The sequence below is a fragment of the Lynx rufus genome, unplaced genomic scaffold, assembly GCF_022079265.1.
Source record: "Lynx rufus isolate CCGP_SWC_20201006 ecotype Redwood Valley unplaced genomic scaffold, mLynRuf1.p SCAF_8, whole genome shotgun sequence".
NCBI lineage: Eukaryota > Metazoa > Chordata > Mammalia > Carnivora > Felidae > Lynx > Lynx rufus.
In genome coordinates this window covers 89,529,585-89,549,885 of record NW_025814896.1, presented here as the reverse complement: position 1 = coordinate 89,549,885, position 20,301 = coordinate 89,529,585, and the positions used below count along the sequence as shown (strand labels likewise).

At 37.2% G+C, this 20,301-nt stretch overlaps 1 protein-coding gene across 1 annotated transcript in view; it reads left to right on the top strand.

Annotated features, from left to right (window-relative positions):
* EXOC6B (exocyst complex component 6B) overlaps window positions 1-20,301 on the top strand; it is a 612,716-nt gene that overhangs the window by 110,634 nt on the left and 481,781 nt on the right. The gene's annotated exons all lie outside the window — the stretch shown is intronic.

Here is a 20,301-nt window from a genome sequence, read left to right as displayed (position 1 = left end):
ATGTTCTTGAATAAGTCATATATAGTTCTTATCATTCTGGGAGGAAAGAGGGAGCAGGTTATATTTTTGATCTCAACAAGTCTTGGTAATTTTTCAGATGTCTGATTTTGCAAAAGAGGTTTGCCTGTTGGAAATTCCTTTCCTAAGGCAACGCTGATATTCTTTACCCCTTCTTTTAAATTTTTCAATGCTACACTTTCTAATGTGGAAAGTTTAAAACTAGTTGATGATGATAAGCCTGATGGGAATAATACATCATGTTATTTTTTTAGTGGTGAAGAAACAAAATTAATCATTGAAAATATATCTGTGTTGCTGGGTGTATTTTTTGAGTACGGGAATGAAGGTATTCTGCAAGACAAGTCTCTGTTGTGTTTGACAGATTTTTTTCTAAACTTTCAAAATATAGGAGAGTATAGTACAAAGTCTCTGTGGAAGCATTCTTTAAAAAAATATTTTTTTAATGTTTATTTATTTTTGAGACAGAGACACACAGAGTGCGAGCAGCGGAGGGGCAGAAAGAGAGGGAGACACAGAATCTGAAGCAGGCTCCGGGCTCTGAGCTGTCAGCATAGAGCCCGATGCAGGGCTCAAACTCATGAACTGTGAGATCATGACCTGAGCTGAAGTCAGACACTTAACTGACTGAGCCACCCAGGCACCCCAGAAGCATTCTTTTTTAAACTTGCCTTTTCTTTTAGCCCTCTGCTTGAGAAATTAACTTCAATTCCTTTTTGGTGAAAGACACAATGTTATTATTTCATTTAATATAGATTATCTTGTCTCACCTCTTAATTATCTAAAGAAATTAAGGCCCAGGGCAGGGAAGTGTCTTGCTAAAGTTCAGACAGCTTGTAAAGGTCAGATCCTGTAGTAGAATTTAGGTTACACTGAGGCAAAATTTGTCTACTGTGGCACTCAGTCTGTGTAAACTATTAACTATTTGGTATATCTGTGCCATATAAAGAAATGGTGAAGAAAACTGTTGTAGATTCAGGACTTTTAATTAACTGATGACCCTTCATACTTCCTATAAAATTTATATCAAATATAGCTGTTACTGCATGCATGGCTATCCTATGCTATGTTAGTTAAGATCTTTGAATAAAAATATCTTAACACATTTTAAAATCTGTAGTACCTAAAAAGTAAGGAAAGTAGGAAAGAGAGAAATTACCACATACTTTGTACATAGTAGTTGTTCAATAAATATTTATTTGAATTCGTGGATGTTGGAAAAGAGGGATAGGGTGTGGTTTATTTTTCATTTATGTCAAGCCCAAAATGGTGTTTCTGACTTGTGATGGTTTTCTTCGCGTTGGTTATTTGGGGCATCTTTTCATCATGTGGCTCTGCTATTTTTAATGTGGGTTTGAAGATTGGTACAGAAGGGCCAGGGAATTTTGCACGTAGGATAATTTTTAAGGGCTAGTCATGGATGCAACATATTATTACTTCTACTCACGTTTCATTGGCCAGAATCTAATTACTTGGCTTTACCGACCTGCAAAGGAGGCTGAGAAAATATAATCTCACTCTATCATTAAGAGGAGAAAGATACGTGTTTGGTGAATAGTAGCTAGTTTCTGACACAGTCTACCCTTTGGTCATCAAATAACTCTTCAGTCTTCCTCTTGTCCATAGAATACACTTAACCCTTCCCAAGGAGGGTATTCTAGTATCCCATCTAGTTAGTACATCCATTTCAAAGTCTAGTATATTTCAGGGATGCTCACAACTCTTCATCAGATCCAGATATGTCTCCAGATCCAGATGGGCTGCTGACCAGGAAATCAGATGACAAGCTGTCTACACCTGTGTTCTCTCCCACCTCCAATGAAGAGGCTAGAATAGAATAACTACAACAAAAACTTACATATAGAAAAGGGAATAATGGGAGACACACAGTATTCCCTGCTTCTTATGCAAATCATGTAATCTTTTTGGGCCATCATTGGGAAATCTTTCTCGCTTGGTAATAGTGGATCTTTTTTGCTTAGACATTAACACTCTGAGAGGAATTCCTTTGCCTGTTCTTCCTGGCTCCTAGTTGCACTCTGTTTTTCTTTGTCTGTTTTTTTCTTTTTCAAAAAGAAGCAAGTGCTGTGGAATATACCTTTCTTAGACTATCTCTCTGTCTCATTCTCTCTTCTCTCTCTATTTCTAGATATATCCACATTAATATCTGTAAGTGTGTATATATTTATGCATATACCCCCTATATAGTTATAGGTATAAGTGTGTGTGTGTGTGTGTGTGTGTGTGTGTGTGTGTGTGTGTTTATCTTTGACTGTCTGCTTTCTGCTTCTTCAGGTGTAGGGGCCCAAAGGGTTGTTTTAAGGCTCTAAACAGTTAAAAGTTTATTTAGTCCAGATTTGTGGGCATTATAGTTACCTCAAAACTTAGTAAGCCTCTGATCTGTTTCTTTCCTATAGGTTCTCTGTGGACACCAGACCCGGTGCTCTTTTCTAACTAAAATTTTGAGGAATGATTTTTTTCTTTGCCCCTATTGGGAAGGTAGTGGAGTTGGGGGAGCATAGGCTTTGCCTTATGCCTTTCTTGCTTTAATGTCCCTACTTTGAGGCTATATGAAATAATGAGTAAGAGAACCATACCTGAATCTGATTTTGCTTTGGAATTGGGTCACTTTGTTCAACTAGAAGTATTCTTTGGATGTTATTACTCAGCCCTTTACCATTCTTTTTCTGTTGGGATTCTATATGTGTTCAGCTTTCTAACTCTCTGAGGCCCAAGTGTCTAGACTTCTTCTGTTTCCTATAATTTTATTTGCAAACCAGCAGACTCTTTTTATGCTCATCTCTTTTATGTAATACCTTGCTAAAAGCAGAAAGTAAATGCCGATGTATGTTATAACTCTGACTCTCCGTTGACTTATCAGGCTGCAGGCCTAATAGGCATGTGGTGTGCCTTCTCATTTATTTTAGGTTCCAGTTTTACTGGTTGTTTTGCCACAGTATTACAGGCTTCTCCAGGCTTTCAACTTGTTAAAGAGATATTTTTGCTGCCTGTTGCCTGACCTCTGAATCAATGCCATTTATTTTAGTTTTGTTGTTGTTGTCGTTGTTAAGGCAAAACCATTCTTTCAATACTAGTTTCTGTTTTCCTTAAAAAATTCTGCTTGTTGTAATAGCTAAGCTCTAAAATCTCACCGTAGAAGTTTCATTTTATGCTCACTGGAAGTCTGAAGTGGATCCTCCTTGTAGCATAGCTCTTCTTCAGGTGACCATCAAGGGATCCAGGACTTTTCTTAACTTGTGGCTCTATCACTTCAACACATGTCTTCTAACATTGTTTCAGAAGGAAAAAGAGTAAATAAGGCCTGGGGGATTTTTATGGACCAGGCTTATAAGTGATACAAATCACGCTGCCAATATTACATTGGCTATAGCTTGCACGCTGCATGTGAGGCTTGGAAATCTAGTCTATCTGTGTGACCAGGCGGAACAAGAAATAGGTTTGTTGAATAGCTAGCTAGCCTCTGATACAATCTGCTACCATATAGGTTTGAAAAAAAACATATCTTCCATTCTCTTGCCTTTTTTCTTTGCTATTTCATCTCTTTGACATTCCCCCCTGCCCTGCTATGTTTGCCTTCTGATTTACTAATTCAGTTTTTAGTAAATTCATTTTCATCATTGTCAATGATGCTATTTAGAACTTTGTCATCATTATTATTTTCAGTTTAGCAACCACAGGTTTGGCTATAGAAATATGTTCTTTTCCTTTAAAATTTTTTTTTCTAAGTAGGTTTCTTTGGAACCATATGACAAAATAGGTTTGAAAGTCTTACTTAATACTGGTTACTGGTTTGAGCTCTTCTAGAAATTAGGTAGATGATTGTGCTTTTTCATGGTCAACATCTCCCTTTGCCTTCTACCCACCATATCCTGAGTTGCTGCATTGATCTATGGGTGGACTCTGTCCTTGGTACTGTGAAATGATGGAGGCAGCTGGTAGATTGGTTTCTTTTCAGGATATACCAGCAAAAGCAAAGTACCTGAAGGCTCCACCCTGATTAAACTTTAATGACCAAATTAGGCTCCAAACTTTCTTTTTTTTTTCAACGTTTTTATTTATTTTTGGGACAGAGAGAGACAGAGCATGAACGGGGGAGGGGCAGAGAGAGAGGGAGACACAGAATCAGAAACAGGCTCCAGGCTCCGAGCCATCAGCCCAGAGCTTGACGCAGGGCTCGAACTCACGGACCGCGAGATCGTGACCTGGCTGAAGTCGAACGCTTAACCGACTGCGCCACCCAGGCGCCCTAGGCTCCAAACTTTCATCTGTTATTATAATCTCAAACTGTTGTCCAATTTTATCAAAAGATACGTTGCAAAAAATACTTTTTCAGGCAGATCTGAAGGATATGTGGTTTATCCATTCCTCTGTATTCAAAGTGTTATATTGTCTCTAGATAAAGCTTTATCATTAGGAAGCTTTTTGCTTTGATTGCATGTGGTAGGCAGAATTCCAAGATGGCCCCTAGATTCCTGCTCCCTTGGTACATGCGTCCTGTAAAATCCTCCTCCTTGATTATGTGGCCTGATCTAACCAGGCAAACTCCTTTAAAAGAGGGAGTGGAGATCAGATATAGAAGTTAGAGAGATTTAAAGCTGCAGCAGATGTGCTACTGTTGGTCTTGAAGAAGTAAATTGCTGTGTTTTGGAGGGGCCAGGTGGCATGGAACTGTAGGCAGCTTGAGGTGCTGAGAGCTATTGCTAACAGCTGGCAAGGAAATGGGGTCCAGAATCCTACAACCACACGGAACTGAATTCTGCCTATAATATAAATGAGTTTAGAAGAGGACCCTGAGTTCCAGATGAGACCATAGCTCTGACTGATGCCATGATTTCAGCCTGGTGAGATCCTGAGCAGAAGACCCAGCAAATGCTGAACTTCTAACCCATGGAGACTGAGATAACTGTGTGGTTTTAAGCTGCTAAGTTTATAGGAATTTATTACAGGAGTCGAAAATTAATATACTCCATTATTTTGGTCTTGAGTAGAATTGCTTTTTTACTAACCTGTACATTTTTATTTTGCTTTGGAGCTAGGAAAGAGTGGTATAATCTAGTTTAAAATGGTGTCTAGCTAAAAGTCTCTGAGTTTTTCATCTGTCTTCCCACGTACCTAAAAAGCTGCAGAAAAGTAAGAAAATGTGAAAGTATGAAAATTAGAAGTTCAACCATTTAGTAGAATCTGAGGAGGAATTTAAAAATTGTCCATTCTGCTATTTATTCCCTTGTTGAATTTTAAGTTAAGTAGTCATGTTTTTATTTTCAAAAAATCTTCAATATTCATTCATTCCCTACATATATATATATGTATATTTTAATATACATATTATATATATATTTATATTTATATATACATGTATATATAAATATGTATATATTTACTATATATATATATGTATATATATTTAACATGGTATTGGATTGATAGCATTTAGTGGACCCACCTGTGGCTTCTGCCATGGGAAATAGAGCCATCTGTAAAGTATGTAGAAAAACCCTACCTTTTATCCTGTCTTATTTTTTAAGTTGATTTTCTTCCTGTATGCTTCCAAAATACTACACATATCTTATTTTAGAACTTCATTTTGGCTTGAAGTGATTTTATAAAAAATGTCTAAAGACTTCTTTTTTGTTAATTGTCTGCTGTTTTCTAGTTTTCCTCTTGAAATTGATTTCTGTAATTCACTTGTTATGGAACTGATTTGTACAGGAGGGAAGTTCTGTATTTCTTATTTTGATTAGTTTGCCTTAGGCCTTGTGAGGCGAAGTAACATTTGTAATATAAACATTCTTGGCTAGGTTGATTTCTATGTGAAGCTGTTTAACAAAGGGAGGGATTTATTTACTTTTAAAATTCTAACTTGGCTTTGCCAAATTATATGGGTTGTATAACTGCTGCTTAGAAGAGGAACTGGTTGCCCATAAAAGAAATTGAAGGCTCCTAAGCAGTCTTCCTTTAGTAACTGGTTTTAAAGAAACTGCTCCTTGGGTGAGGTTAGTTGTCTCCATGGTTCTTTCAACCCTTGACTTTCTTTGGTTAAGTCTCGACTAGAGCAAAATGTGCTCTTTTATTTATTGTGTAGAACATCCTTTGACTTAGATCTGGCTCCATACTATGAACTGAGCTAACACAGGCCGTGTGATGACTGCCAAGGAAAAGCAGTAGTGCCCTTGAAACCTCTTTTGTGCTGGATTCTATGCAAAACTCCAACAGCATGTGACTTTTAGAGTCAGAGAATCTGGTGCTCAGTTGGTCTGGTATTCTTGGATTTACTTTATATTCTCTTTTCTTCTTGATTTCAGTATTTATATATTTGTACTGGTTTTTACTCCTTGGTCTTTAATGGTGTGGATGGCCTGAGGGTGGGGTAGGGGAATATGAGAGCTGTTTTATAGGGATTATTGAAATAAGCAGCAGTCAGAATGGCAATCAGAGTATGGTAGATAGTCTGATAGCAGGGATTGAATTTACTATTAGGTAATATGATAGTTAACGGAATAGACTTTGGAGTTTGGGTTAGACTCCTAGACTTGCCATTTGGTAGCTATATTACAATGAGTAGGTTGCTAAGCATCCCTGTCAGTCTGCACAATTCTATAAAGTTGGAATTTTTAATTCTCTTTTAAAGATGTGAAAAATTTTGGGAAACCAGGTATCTTAGCTCAGTCCCAGGGATATAATAAATGCTAAATTAAAAAAAAAAAAGAGAACTATTCTAGGTGAATAGTGACTACTAATAGACTCTTAACAGTTTGGAGGTGAAGATAATTAGAGGTTAAACTTGATGTGTTGAAATACTTTTTTTTCCTTCCTAAAATTAAATTTCCAGTGGCAGTTTTCGGCCTTGAATTAGATCTCGTTTTTAGACAGCTTTTTTCTCCTTGCCTTAAAAAAATTTATTTGTTATATATACTTCTGAAACATTTTGAACCTGATTTCAGTTAAAAATCATGTATATATTAGACGACTATGAAGTATAGAAGATCAATATCCTTGTACTGGTGTTGAGTTGGGATGAGAGAGGAAAGATTATTTTTTAAATCTGATTTGAAGATAGTATCACAGTTTGGTTTTGAACTTTCTGTTTTAACAGAAAAAGGGAAACTATGGCATATATATATGCGTGCATCTATAATAAACATAATATTTATTTGCTTTGACCAAGCAAAGCATATCAGCTTATTAGGAGAAATTTTTCTTTTATTAAACTTAAGAGAAAATTACCATATGGATTCTCAGTACAGCTTATGGTTTTGTGGTGTGCTCATCCTAAAATAAAACAGTGCTTAGAGAATCTAGAGGAGGAGCAGTTATTATGATACTTATATCATTGCTCACAAATATATATACCTATAGATTGTGTGTGTGTGTGTGTGTGTATGTATACGCATACACACACACATATTTCACTAATTTTAAGATTAATTTTTTTTGAGAATATTTCTTTTACTGAACCTTGGCTTTTGAGCAATAATAAAACATAGTATCATAAAAATAAACTAACAAGTAGAACGGAATACAAGTATAGAAATTGACCCAAATATAAGAATTTCATAAGTGACAAAGGTGGTCTCATGCAAGAAGCATAAACACAAACCAATGAGCATCACACTATACAGGTGTAAAGTAAGTATTCCCTCAGTAAACCTTATAGGCAGAAAAGTCAGCACAGTGCATGGGAACATCATTCTACTGTCATTTTCTGGAGGGGGCTGATGGGTTCAGCTTTGCTGTACAAACAGCAGGATGTGCCTCAGGAGAGGGACCCTGCCCTAGATCAGTTATAGGGAAGCTGGGAGGAAGCAGAAGACAGTCAATAGATATTAGGTGGATCCTTGCTGGTCAGAGGAATGTCTTGGTAAGGGGAATTGTCTTATCAATCCACTTATATCAGCTAAAGAGACCTAGTATTCTTCAGAAGAGCTAAGTCAGTTTTACTGAACTAGCTTGTTGCTAAGCTAGGAGAATGGTGAAGGTGGAGAGCCACAAGGGCCCTCCAAGGTGACATCTCATAGCAGTGGGGAACTCCATTAATGTGATTGCTGCTTTACTTATCTGTCTTCCCAACCAGTCTGTGGTCTGTATAAGGACAGAGGTACGGTTTTATTTTTATAGCTCCAGTACCTTACTAGCATAGTACTTAGGGATTGTAGATAGTTAATAAATAGTTAATCAATTAATGTCTATTGTGTTATTTAATTAAATTTAATGTAGCTACACCTTAACATTTTTCAGGAAAAGACATATTTAAAAACAATGTTCTAAGGTATATGCTCTTAGTCTCCAATTACATTCTTAAGTACGTGAAAATATCTGTAATTGCTTTTTGAATGGGTTTTGACCTTTTCTGTAAGTACTATGGAGGTACTAAGAGGTTATCAAATTGACTTCTTGTTAAAAATGGTGAATTCAACATATACACTTATATTTTCTACCTCTTCAAACTTGTAAAAACAATAGCCAAGGTTTTTTTGTTTTTGTTTTGTTTTGTTTTTACAGCATGAGCTCTCAAACGTAAAGAATATAGGAGGGTTAGATGATAGCAACATAATTTGGAAGCTGGAATGTAGGAAGGTGTGTTGTGTGTGATAATTGTCCTAGCATATCCAAGAAAATTCAGTCCTAAGCCAGTAGTAGAAAAAGCTTGGGACAATCCAATTTTTAGTGTTTTGCAGAACCCCCATGTCTAAGAAATTGCTAGCATTAGGTTCCTTTGGGAAAAGAGGGGTAAACTGATGTTTAGACAGAGGGATTGGTTGACTGTCTATTTCAAAAGCAGTTAGACAACCTGATTCCTTCCCCAGCTTTTTCCACCAGGTGACTGCCCTATCCCAGCTCTAGCAGAAGACCAGAGGACAATAGACACAAGCTGGGGGTATAAAAATAGTGAAAGTTTGTATACTGAGTATTGAGATTCAACTTGCATTTTATAGCCCTCTTCTCTGATTTGGTCTATAGGGCTCTAATAGCCAGGTTTATACCCTTCAGGTATGAGACTGGAAAGTACTGTGAATAATATGATTAGTGCAAAAGAACTGTCCTAAAGGTATGTCCACTCGGTAGTCCTCAACCAAATGGACCAGTCAGATCATTTTGAAATCCACAGTTGACTAGACTCATGCACATGCATAGACATTAGCTTTTAGTTTCCCAACTTGAAATATGAGCAGATCACTAAGGATCAGCAGACATTTGAGAAAATCCTCTAACATAACAGTTAGAGGTCAGAACAAGCACATATAAAGAAGCAACTTGGAGAAGATATTATGCAAGAACAGCAAAACGTAAAAGGCAAAACAATCAATAGAGCTAGAAGGATAAGAGAAAAAATTTTATATGTAAAAACAAGAAAGCTACACAAAAGGAGAAATTCAGAGAACAAAAAGAATGTTTGGCAATTAAAAATATGATAGCAAAAAAAAAACTGAAAGGAGGGTTTTGAAAATAAAGTGGAAAAAATCCCCCAAAGAGAAGAGTAAAGGGAAAAAGAGATGGAACATGGGAAATAGAAAAGATCTAAGAATATTAGGGGGTCAGTCTAGGATATCTGGCATTTGAGTACTAGGTGTTCTAGAAAAAGAAAGCAGAGAAAATGAAGGGAAGGAATTCATGGAAATAATAATGGGAAAATTTCCCAAAATTCTAAGACATGCACTTCCAGATTAAAAGATCAATCAAATGCCTAACAAAAGGGATCAAAATAGTCTTAGATCCAGGCATGTTGTGTGATATCAGAGGTCAGAGGTCAAATAGAAAATCCTAAATGTTTCTAGAGATAAAAAACAAGATTCAGTGTCAAAATGATTTTGGTTTATAGCAATACTGGAACGTAGACTGAAACAGAGCAATATCTTTAAAGTTCTAAGGGAAAATGATTACCCATCCATATTTCCCTATCTAGCTACAATATCAAGCAAGTGTAAGGATAGGATAAAGATGTTTGCAGTAATGAAAGTCCTCAAAAATTTGCTTCCTATGACCACTCCTCCCTCCCACCCCCAAAAAGGAAAGATATGGGATGTTGAGGGCATAGATAACCCAAGAGAGGAGAGGGACAAATGGAGTTTCTAAGATGATGATTAAAAGGGAGGGAGTTGGTTGACAGTGGGGAAGTAGGCAGAAAGTACAACCAGCACAATCTGGAGTGTTTTAGAAAGTTTAAAAGAGGTATTCTGAGAAGGTGAAAGTGGCAGAATATTGGATGTATTTGTACACACTGAGAGGAAATTCAGATAGTTGGGGAGAATTTGGGAATAAAGTAATGCTAAGTACTTAAAGAACTTAAGCAAACTTAAAAACAAGAAAACTTAACTCCAGAAAACCAAAATTGTGTAAGAAAGGAAAAGTGATCATAGTATCTGACATGGCTTGGCTGTGGATTGCATTTATATAATTTATCTAATGAATCTAATAGATTCATTTAGCACTTATAACTATATAAATATAGTTATCTATATCTATAGTTATCTATATCTATAAATTATATAAATTAGGGGATTTGTCCTGTTTTGGAGGAGTAGGTGAATGGACACTGCAGGCAGATATGTGGTGCTGGTGTGTTATGTATGTGAAAGAGACCTAAATCTTCCATGATGGAATGTCAATAGATAATGCTTAAAACTAACTAACACATAGCGAAAGGTAGAAGCAGCTGAAGGGTTCATTGACAGATGAATGGATAAACAAAATGTGGTGCATACATATAATGGAATATTATTCAGTCTTAAAAAACAAGAGAATTTTGACACATGCTACAACATGGATGAACTTTGAAGACATTATGCTAAGTGAAATAAGCCAGGCTCAAAAGGACAAATAACGTGTGGTTCCACCTTTTTTTTTTCAAAGTAGGCTTCCCGTGCAGTGTGGAGCCCAATGTAGGGCTTGCACTCATGACCCTGAGATCAAGACTTTAGCTGAGATCAAGAGTTGGACGCTTAACGGACTGAACCACTCAGGGGCCCCTGTATGATTCCATTTTTATGAGGTTCCTGAAGGAGTCAAATTTATAAAGACAAATAATAGAATGATGGTTTCCAGGGGCTGAGGTAGAGGAGATGATGGATTAGTCTTGAATGGCTACACAGTTTCAGTTGGGGAAGATGAAGAAGTTCTGAAGATGGATGGTGGTGATGGTTGTACACTAGGAAGGTACCTAATGTCACAGGACTTTACACTTAAAAATGGTTAACATATGAACTGCAAGCTGTATTACAAAGCTGTGATCATCAAGACAATATGGTACTGGCACCAAAACAGATACTCAGATCAATGGAACAGAATAGAGAACCCAGAAATGAACCCACAAACATATGGCCAACTAATCTTTGACAAAGCAGGAAAGAATATCCAATGGAATAAAGACAGTCTCTTCAGCAAATGGTGCTGGGAAAACTGGACAGCGATATGCAGCAAAATGAACCTGGACCATTTTCTGACACCTTACACAAAAATAAACTCAAAACGGATGAAAGACAGGAAGTCATCAAAATCCTCGAGGAGAAAGCAGGCAAAAACCTCTTTGACCTTGGCCACAGCAACTTCTTACTCAACACGTCTCCAGAGGCAAGGGAAATAAAAGCAAAAATGAACTATTGGGACCTCATCAAAATAAAAAGCTTCTACACAGTGAAGGAAACAATCAGCAAAACTAAAAGGCAACTGATGGAATGGGAGAAGATATTTGCAAATGACATATCAGATAAAGGGTTAGTATCCAAAATCTATAAAGAACTTCTCAAACTCAACACCCAAAAAACAAATAATCCAGTGAAGAAATGGGCAAAGGACATGAATAGACACTTCTCCAAAGAAGACATCCAGATGGCCAACCGACATATGAAAAAATGCTCAACATCAGTCATCATCAGGGAAATACAGATCAAAACCACGATGAGACAACCACCTCACCCCTGTCAGAATGGCTAACATTAACAACTCAGGCAATGACAGATGTTGGTGAAGATGCAGAGAAAGAGGATCTCTTGGGCACTTCTGGTAGGAATGCAAACTGGTGCGGCCACTCTGGAAAACAGTATGGGGGTTCCTCAAAAAATTAAAAATAGAACTACCCTACGACCTAGAAATTGCACTACTAGGTATTTATCCAAGGGATACAGGTATGTTGTTTCGAAGGGACACATGCACCCCAATGTTTATAGCAGCAACTATCAACAATAGCTTTCCAACAAAGTATGGAAAGAGCCCAAATGTCCATCGATGGATGAATGGATAAAGAAGATATGGTATATATATACAATGGAGTATTACTCGACAATCAGAAAGAACGAAATCTTGCCATTTGCAACTATGTGGATAGAACTAGAGGGCATTATGGTAAGCAAAATTAGTCAGAGAAAGACAAATATCATATGATTTCACTCATATGAGGACTTTAAGGTACAAAACAGATGAACATTAGGGAAGGGAAGCAAAAATAATATAAAAACAGGGAGGGTGACAAAACGTAAGAGACTCTTAAATATGAAGAACAAACAGAGGGTTGCTGGAGGGGTTATGGGAGGGGGGATGGGCCAAATGGGTAAGGGGCACTAAGGAATCTACTCCTGAAATAAGTGTTTCACTATATGCTAACTAACTTGGATGTAAATTAAAAAACTAAACTAAAAAAAAAAAAGTGACAAGTGGGAGATCAAATAAAAATAAAAATGGTTAATGTGGAAAATTGTATGTTATGTAAATTTTACCACAATTTAAACAATCAGAAAAAAAACAGGCTGGAGCACCCATAAGCATGCTATATAAAGGTAAAGAGGGTAAAGTAAATAAACATCAAAAGAGTGGTTGAGTCTGGGGAGCAGATTTAGGGGGAAAGAGGAAAGGAGGAAACTTGCTTTTCATAACAAACCCTATAGAATGATTTGACTGTGTACAACTTAGTTATGTATAGCCTTGTGTGTATAACTTAGATAAAATATATTGAACAAAAAAAATATGTCATCAGATTTGGAATACACGTAGATAGGATTTGTTGGTGGACTGGGTATGAGGTGGGAAAGTTTCAACTTTCAGGGTAGAGAGAAAGAGTTCCCCTTATTTAAGGGATTGCTTATCTTTATGATTATTGATTTTCTTTTCTCCTTTATGTGGGGTAATTGAGGAGTCTTTGTTTTTCAGGTTTCTTGTTAGCTGTGGCAAGATAGGATCGTGATTATGTGTTAGATGTAAGTTAAATTAAGGTCCATTTGGTTCTCTGTTATATTGTATGCCTTACTAAAGAAGAGAGCAGATTAAATAATATAATGGGCAACAAAGCAAATGTTTTTTATAAATATAAAAATCTTGAAGGTGATGATAGAGGTTGAAAATTTGTGATAATCAGAATGATCTCTTTCCCTTGCCTTGAATTCTTAAGATAAATATTTATCCCTGTTGAGAAGAGAATGTGTGTTCTTCAACACTTTCTTTTGGTTGAAAAATATCACACTCCCCACCCCTGCCACGACTGCAGGCCCACAAACTCATTTCGTTTGTCCTTGGGCATGTGTTCTGATGAGTGAGTGGTGCCTGTGTAGCCTCAGGAGAAGATGAGGAAGAGTGAATTAGAAGAACAGTGAAGAAAAATAGTGCTGATAGGCTGGCCTTCATATAATTAATTGGCTTGGCCTCAGAATCTTGTGGGAGAGAGCCAGTGGCCTCATTATTACTTCATTGGGAAACTAAACTTTCTGTTGAATTTAAAATAAAGGAACATGACCCACACTGTGAAGTTTTTCTTGGGTGGTTTGTACAATAACTGAACTTCATTCTATTGTAACACTCCTGGGATTTCCTACTCCCCCAAGTATCATGAATAAATGTACCACACTAATGTGGAAGTGCAGTTCAGTTCATTGAACTAACTTTTGACTTGAACTTGAGATCAGTACTGTAGATCTGTGTTATGGGGTAGAAATGAATTGAAATTATTAACAAGTAAGGTGCTATCTGGTTATGTTTTTATAATGTAATTTACCTTCTGACATATGCAGGAATATGAAAGAGGTTATTTAAAATGTAAATACAATATATAAATATACAGCCTAATTGCTATTCAACATTACTACAGAGAAGCCTGAGAACAACCACCTTATTATCAGATAAAGTTTAGACCTGGTCAGGGACAGCCTCTGTTTGCCTTTCTAAGAGATGACTGGAAGCAAGATGTATTTCTCTTGTCATCATTGGAATGGACTATTAAAGCTTATGTTTAAAGGTAGTGGTCTCACATTACAGGTCTGAATGAGCTAGTATTCTTGTGCTATATCTGTTTATGAAGTTACTATCTTACTTTGCTTGTGTATGAATGGTGTTTTTTCAAGTCAGATATAAAAACACCATGATTGAAATCTAGAATAATGGGGTGCCTGCGTGGCTCAGTCAGTTAAGTGTCTCTTAGTGTCAACTCAGATTGTGATTTCATGGTTTGTGATATGGTTCTTGGGTTCGAGCTCCATGTCGGGCTCTTCTCTGACAGCGTGGATGGAGCCCGCTTTGGATTCTCTCTCCCTCTCTCTGTGCCCCTCCCTTGCTCTCTCTCTTGCGTGCACTCTCTCTCTCTCAAAATAAATAAACTTAAAAAAAAAAAAGAAATACAGAATAAATACTTAAAATATAGAATAAATATTTAACCTTACCTGGTTAGGTGCCCTGTCTCCTTTTTTTCCTGTTCTTTTCTCCCTTCTCCTTCCTCACTTCCCTTTCTTTTTCCTCTCTAGTTCTAGAAATCCTGCTTGCAGGACCTGACTATTTAGGTTCTTCCTGTGCAGGCCTACATGCTGACAACCCCAACAGAGAATCTTTTATGTTTTAAAAATCAACCATGATATAAGATTTAAAACTATATATATATATATATATATATATATATATATATATATACACACACACACACACACACACATATATATATATATATATATATATATATATATATATATATTTAGCTGTGTAGATAATGTTTCTTGGTCTAAAGAAGAATTCCAAGTATAATGTTTTTAGAGTGTTTAAATTCAAGGATAAGGACTAATTAGTTCTGGTTATTCCCAGATCCCAGATTTTCCTGATATTCTGATATATCTTCACTACTAATTCTGATTAGATTAGATACATTCTAATATCTGATGCCAATACAGTGAAAAGTATACAAAGCAAACAAGAACAGCAAAGATATGTTTTAAAATGGTTGTAAATCTTGAGGTGCCTGGGTGGCTCCGTTGGTTGAGCATCTGACTTCGATTCAGGTCATGATTTCACGGCTCGTGGGTGAAAGCCCCTGTTGTTGGGCTCTGCACTGACAGCTCAGAGCCTGGAGCCTGCTTCGGATTCTACGTCTCCCTCTCTCTCTGCACCTCCCCCACTCGCCCTCTGTGTGTCTCTCTCTCAAAAATAAATAAACGTTAAAAAAAATTTTCAAAAAATGGTTGTAAATCTTGGCCATTTTTTACTTAAATGTGATTAAATTCTTGGACCCTGCTGGCAGATAGTAATTTATTCTATCTTAATTCCATGTTAAACTTGGTGAGTACTTTCTCACATTTAGTTTTTCTCCACCCTATGTTTAGATCTGTTTAATATAATTCTATAAAATAGATTTCATAGAGCATGATAGATATATTTTGTCATTTCATTTATCTTTCCTTAATACTTTCATTGGACTAGCAGGGATCATTATACCTAAGAAGATAGGTTTCTTATGTAAGTGACTATAGAAATCACTGTAACGTTATATAAATAGAGAAATTATGCATTATAAAATATAATGAAGGGAGTTAACACCAACCAAAGCTACTCTTACTTTAAAAAGATTGCATTTGAGGGGCGCCTGGGTGGCTCAGTTGGTTAAGCAGCCGACTTCAGCTCAGGTCATGATCTCACTCTTTGTGGGTTCAAGCCCTGCATCAGGCTCTGTGCTGACAGCTCAGAGCCTGGAGCCTGCTTGGGATTCTGTGTCTCCCTCTCTCTCTCTGCCATTCCCCTGCTCATGCTCTCTCTCTCTCTCTCTCTCTCTCTCTCAAAAATAAATGAAACATTAAAAAAATGTAAAAAAATATTGTGTTTGGTTACAGTGGTTATAAAAACACTTTGAGGGGGGCCTGGGTGGCTCAGTCGGTTGAGCATCCGACTTCAGCTCAGGTCACGATCTCGTGGTCCGTGAGTTCGAGCCCCGCGTCAGGCTCTGGGCTGATGGCTCGGAGCCTGGAGCCTGCTTCCGATTCTGTGTCTCCCTCTCTCTCTGTTCCTCCCCCATTCATGCTCTGTCTCTCTCTGTCTCAAAAATAAATAAATGTTAAAAAAAAAAAATTAAAAAAAAAAAAACACTTTGAGATAGTGGTCTGAGAATGTAGACCCTTTAGTAGATTTAGGTTTAGGAGAAAGGAGACGGGTTCCATTGCTGACACTCTCAAGGACAATAGGCATTTACTTTTATGAATTTGACTAGCACTATTGAAGACCAGGAGAGGTGATGCCCTTATCTTCGTCATGCAGTTTTACCGATAATACAGCCTACAGAATATCAATCAACCGTCTTTATAATAGTTTTTAGAGAAAGTAAGCTCATATCTATTCCTGATCAAGTCTTTCTTGTAGAAAAACTTTTGTAGTATCTTCAGTATTAAAGGCATAGATTTGGAGTCGGAAAAGCTGGGTTAAAACTTGGATCTATCACTTGGAACATGACTGAGCAAAAAGTCTTAGATTCTTCTTTTATTAATAAGGGTCAAGTAAGATGGTGTATACAAAGTACTTAGCACTGTTTCCAACACCCAGCACGTTCTTAATAAACATGGCATTTTGGGATGTTTGTGTTTTGAGAGCTATGTGATTTTATCAGATAATTGAAGTCTTCACTTGGGTGTAGCTTGGGTATTGATAGCCTGATACCAACTGGGTCTCCACCTCTCCATCTTCTCATTCAATGATTGCAACACCTTTTTTTCTATGTGTGTTTTTACTTTTTTATTTTATTCTTATTTTTAAAAAATGTTTATTTATTTTGAGAGAGAGAAAGAAAGAAAGAGAAAGAGAGAATCCCAAGCAGGCTCCATGCTATCAGCGCAGAGCCCAAAGCAGGGGGGCTGGTTTCCATGAACTATGAGATCATGATGTGAGCTGAAACCAAGAGTTGGACGCTTTACTGATTGAGCCACCCACTCATTGCGCTTCCATGAGTGTCTTTAAACAAACTGATCTGGGAAAGCATGAGCCACTACTTTTGGAGGGGAAATTTTCTTTTAACCTTAAGAGGTTTTCCTTATTATTTTCAGGCTTCAGTATTAATAAATGCAGGGTTTTATTTGCTTTTGTTTTTTACTATATTTGTAATGATCACTTTAATGTCATTGAGAAACCAAATGCTACTCTGTTTAAATAAGCAATTCAGGCCACTAAAATTAGTGAGGCTTAAATGGATCTTTATTTTGTTGGCAGTTGTCTTAGATTTTCTACAGTCTCCTCAAATAACTTCACTATGCATCTGGTGATTATATTTCTTAGTTACTAGATTGACCTGTATGTACACTGAGCTCAAAATATTTTATCTCCTTCTGTGTTGATATTCTTGGTATGAATAGGTCAGTTTACTGGTGCGCTATACTTTCTTTTCAGTATCCCTAGATACTGTGCAGAGCACTGTGCAGAGTGCAGTGGAGCCAAGCCTGAGGTTTGGATCTAGAGCCTTTCCTAAATCCCCATGGTGTGCCCTTTGACCTGACCCTGGAGAAACCCAGTTGAGAATTCCTGGGATTGTTGTGTTCTCAGCAAATGCTTTATTCTTGTCCTCTGCCAGATGTTTTCTTTACTGAGCACAAAAACTCCATCAAAATAAAGCTAAGGGAACTGATATGTGAGGGAAAAAAAAGAAAGGAAGAAAAAGAAATATTCAAACAGCTGGTCCAGATGAATAGACCTAAGGATGTTCTAGAACAAGAGGAATCTAGCTTAGTTATATAATCTTACATCCTTCTAGATCTCCCTAAAACTCCAAAAAGTTTTAGCAGGTATGCTAAAGTAGTTTAAAAAGTTTTAAAATTTATATACAGTAATTTTTTTGTGTACATGAATTTTGAAACATGCATAGATTCATGTAACTCCATCACAGACAGGGTACAGAACATTTCTATCACCTCCAGATTCTCCTGGGCTGCCCCTTTGTAGTTAAACCTTCTCTACCTGTAACCTCTGGCCATTGATCATGAAATGTATCAAAAGTGTAAGATAGGAAGCACATTGAACAAGTAATGAGGACTACCAGAAACTATAATTAATTATTGCTGTGCTCCTCACTGACCGGAAATGTGGCATTTCACTTATTGCCTTTTGTCTCAGATCTCAGTAGCGCAATAAACCTCAAACCAAAACAGAGAAAAGTTAATTTTCTCAATTAAATAGTGACAGATGATCACCTAAGTTATTGCTTTTTCTAGGCATGTGCAATTGTAAGCATTAGAGGCTCTGTGACCTTCGAACCTGATTTTATAGGGATGGATTCTTTCTGTCTTCATTGGAAGGTGAATAGATAAACAACAGCACCAAGATGGCCAGGGAAAGTAACACCTGGACTAGGAAGTATGAGAAGTGGTCAGATCATTAGAGTTGAATTTTTCACTCCTAGACTCTTTGTTCTTTGTGAGACACTAGTGAACAACACAATGAGCAAGAGTTTAACCCTGTGAGTTGAAAGTTTTCCATTGGCTACCTTTTGTTTTGAAAGCTTGCAAAAAAAAAAAAAGTTGTTGACAAATCCAGGCTACTTTACCTTCCTGACATACTTTTCTAATTGCACATCTATAGCAAATTTAGAACAGCTTTCAATTATTAGTTGCGTGTGTGCATGTGGAGGAGAAAATTCTCTGCAGATTAGGACATTTGTCTGGCAGGGTGGCGGGGGAAAGAAAAGACTTTGCCAGGTTGTGGTGCCTCCTTGCACGTGTGTGTGTTTGCTTAAAACTCAGAAGTCAGCCAACATTTGAGGCCTCTGAGTGTGGTTAGCCATTAAAAGCGAACAGTGATAATGGATGTTTAGATAAATTTGTAAGTATTTAGAAATTTCTAAAAATTGAAAAAATATTGTTTTAGAAATCAGAGTAGCCTTCCAGGGGAGATGATTTGCACTGTTTACCAATGAGATGTTAATGAGATTGGGAGAGAAGCAGGGAATTTAAGAGCCTTTATTTCTACAGCCTTGCACTGCCAGTGCCGAAGGCGTGTTCTGTCCTGAGCACACCACCTTGGGGAGAGTGGGCTGTAAACCACAGGGGGCCCACCTGCAGAATACTAGGCAATAAAAGGGATCTGAGGCCGGTGTTTGGAGGAGGGGGGACCTGGACCTATGACAGAGTTCCGGAAGTGGAACTAAGAGGAGAGTCATTTACTGGCATTTTTTGAGGGCGTATGTCTGATCTGGTTTCATCTTTTTGTCCCCAAAGAACCTAGCACACTGCTTTGTACGTACCAGGCATTCGGCAAATTCTTCTTATATCATACCTACATATACTTTTCTTTCCCCTTGGCAGAGCACTTTTGCAGTTAAGGACAGGGAATTTACATGGATATTATAATAAAAGTTTTAATATTTTCCTGTCTTCTTAGGCTATTAATGAGTATTCTATTCAGCATTGATATCTCAAGGTACAATTTCTCTTTGAAGTCCTAAGTGAAGTGTTTTCGCTTAGATACCATTTTATCTGGACTCCTCCAGTGAGTCTTTTTCCCTTCTATATACCAGTGAAATTTTGTTTATTGTAGTAAAATATGCTTAACATAAAATTTACCTTTTTCATCATTTTAAAATGTACAGTTTAAATACTAAATACATCACACTGTCGTGCAGTTGTCACCACCATCCATCTCCAGAACTTTTTCATCTTTCAAAAATGAAACCCTATAACCAGTGAATTTTAAGCTTGTAATTTGTGCTCCAGTACTGATTGAGCAAATACAGTCTTTAAAAAAAATTTGTTTGAAATGTTTATTTATTTATTCTGAGAAAAAGAGATCGGGGAAGGGGCAGAGAGAGGGAGGGAGAGAGAGAATCCCAGGCAGGCTCCACACTCAGTGTGGAGCCCGATGCAAGGCTCGATCTCATGACCATGAATGAGATCATGACCTGAGCCGAAATCAAGAGTCTGATGCTTAAACCTACTGAGCCATCCAGGCGCCCCGCAAATACTCTTTCGTATATATGTTGAGGAACTCATGATTGCTTTATAGAGAAGAAAAAGAGGCAAAGAACAAAACTGGAAATCACACAACAGCCTTTTA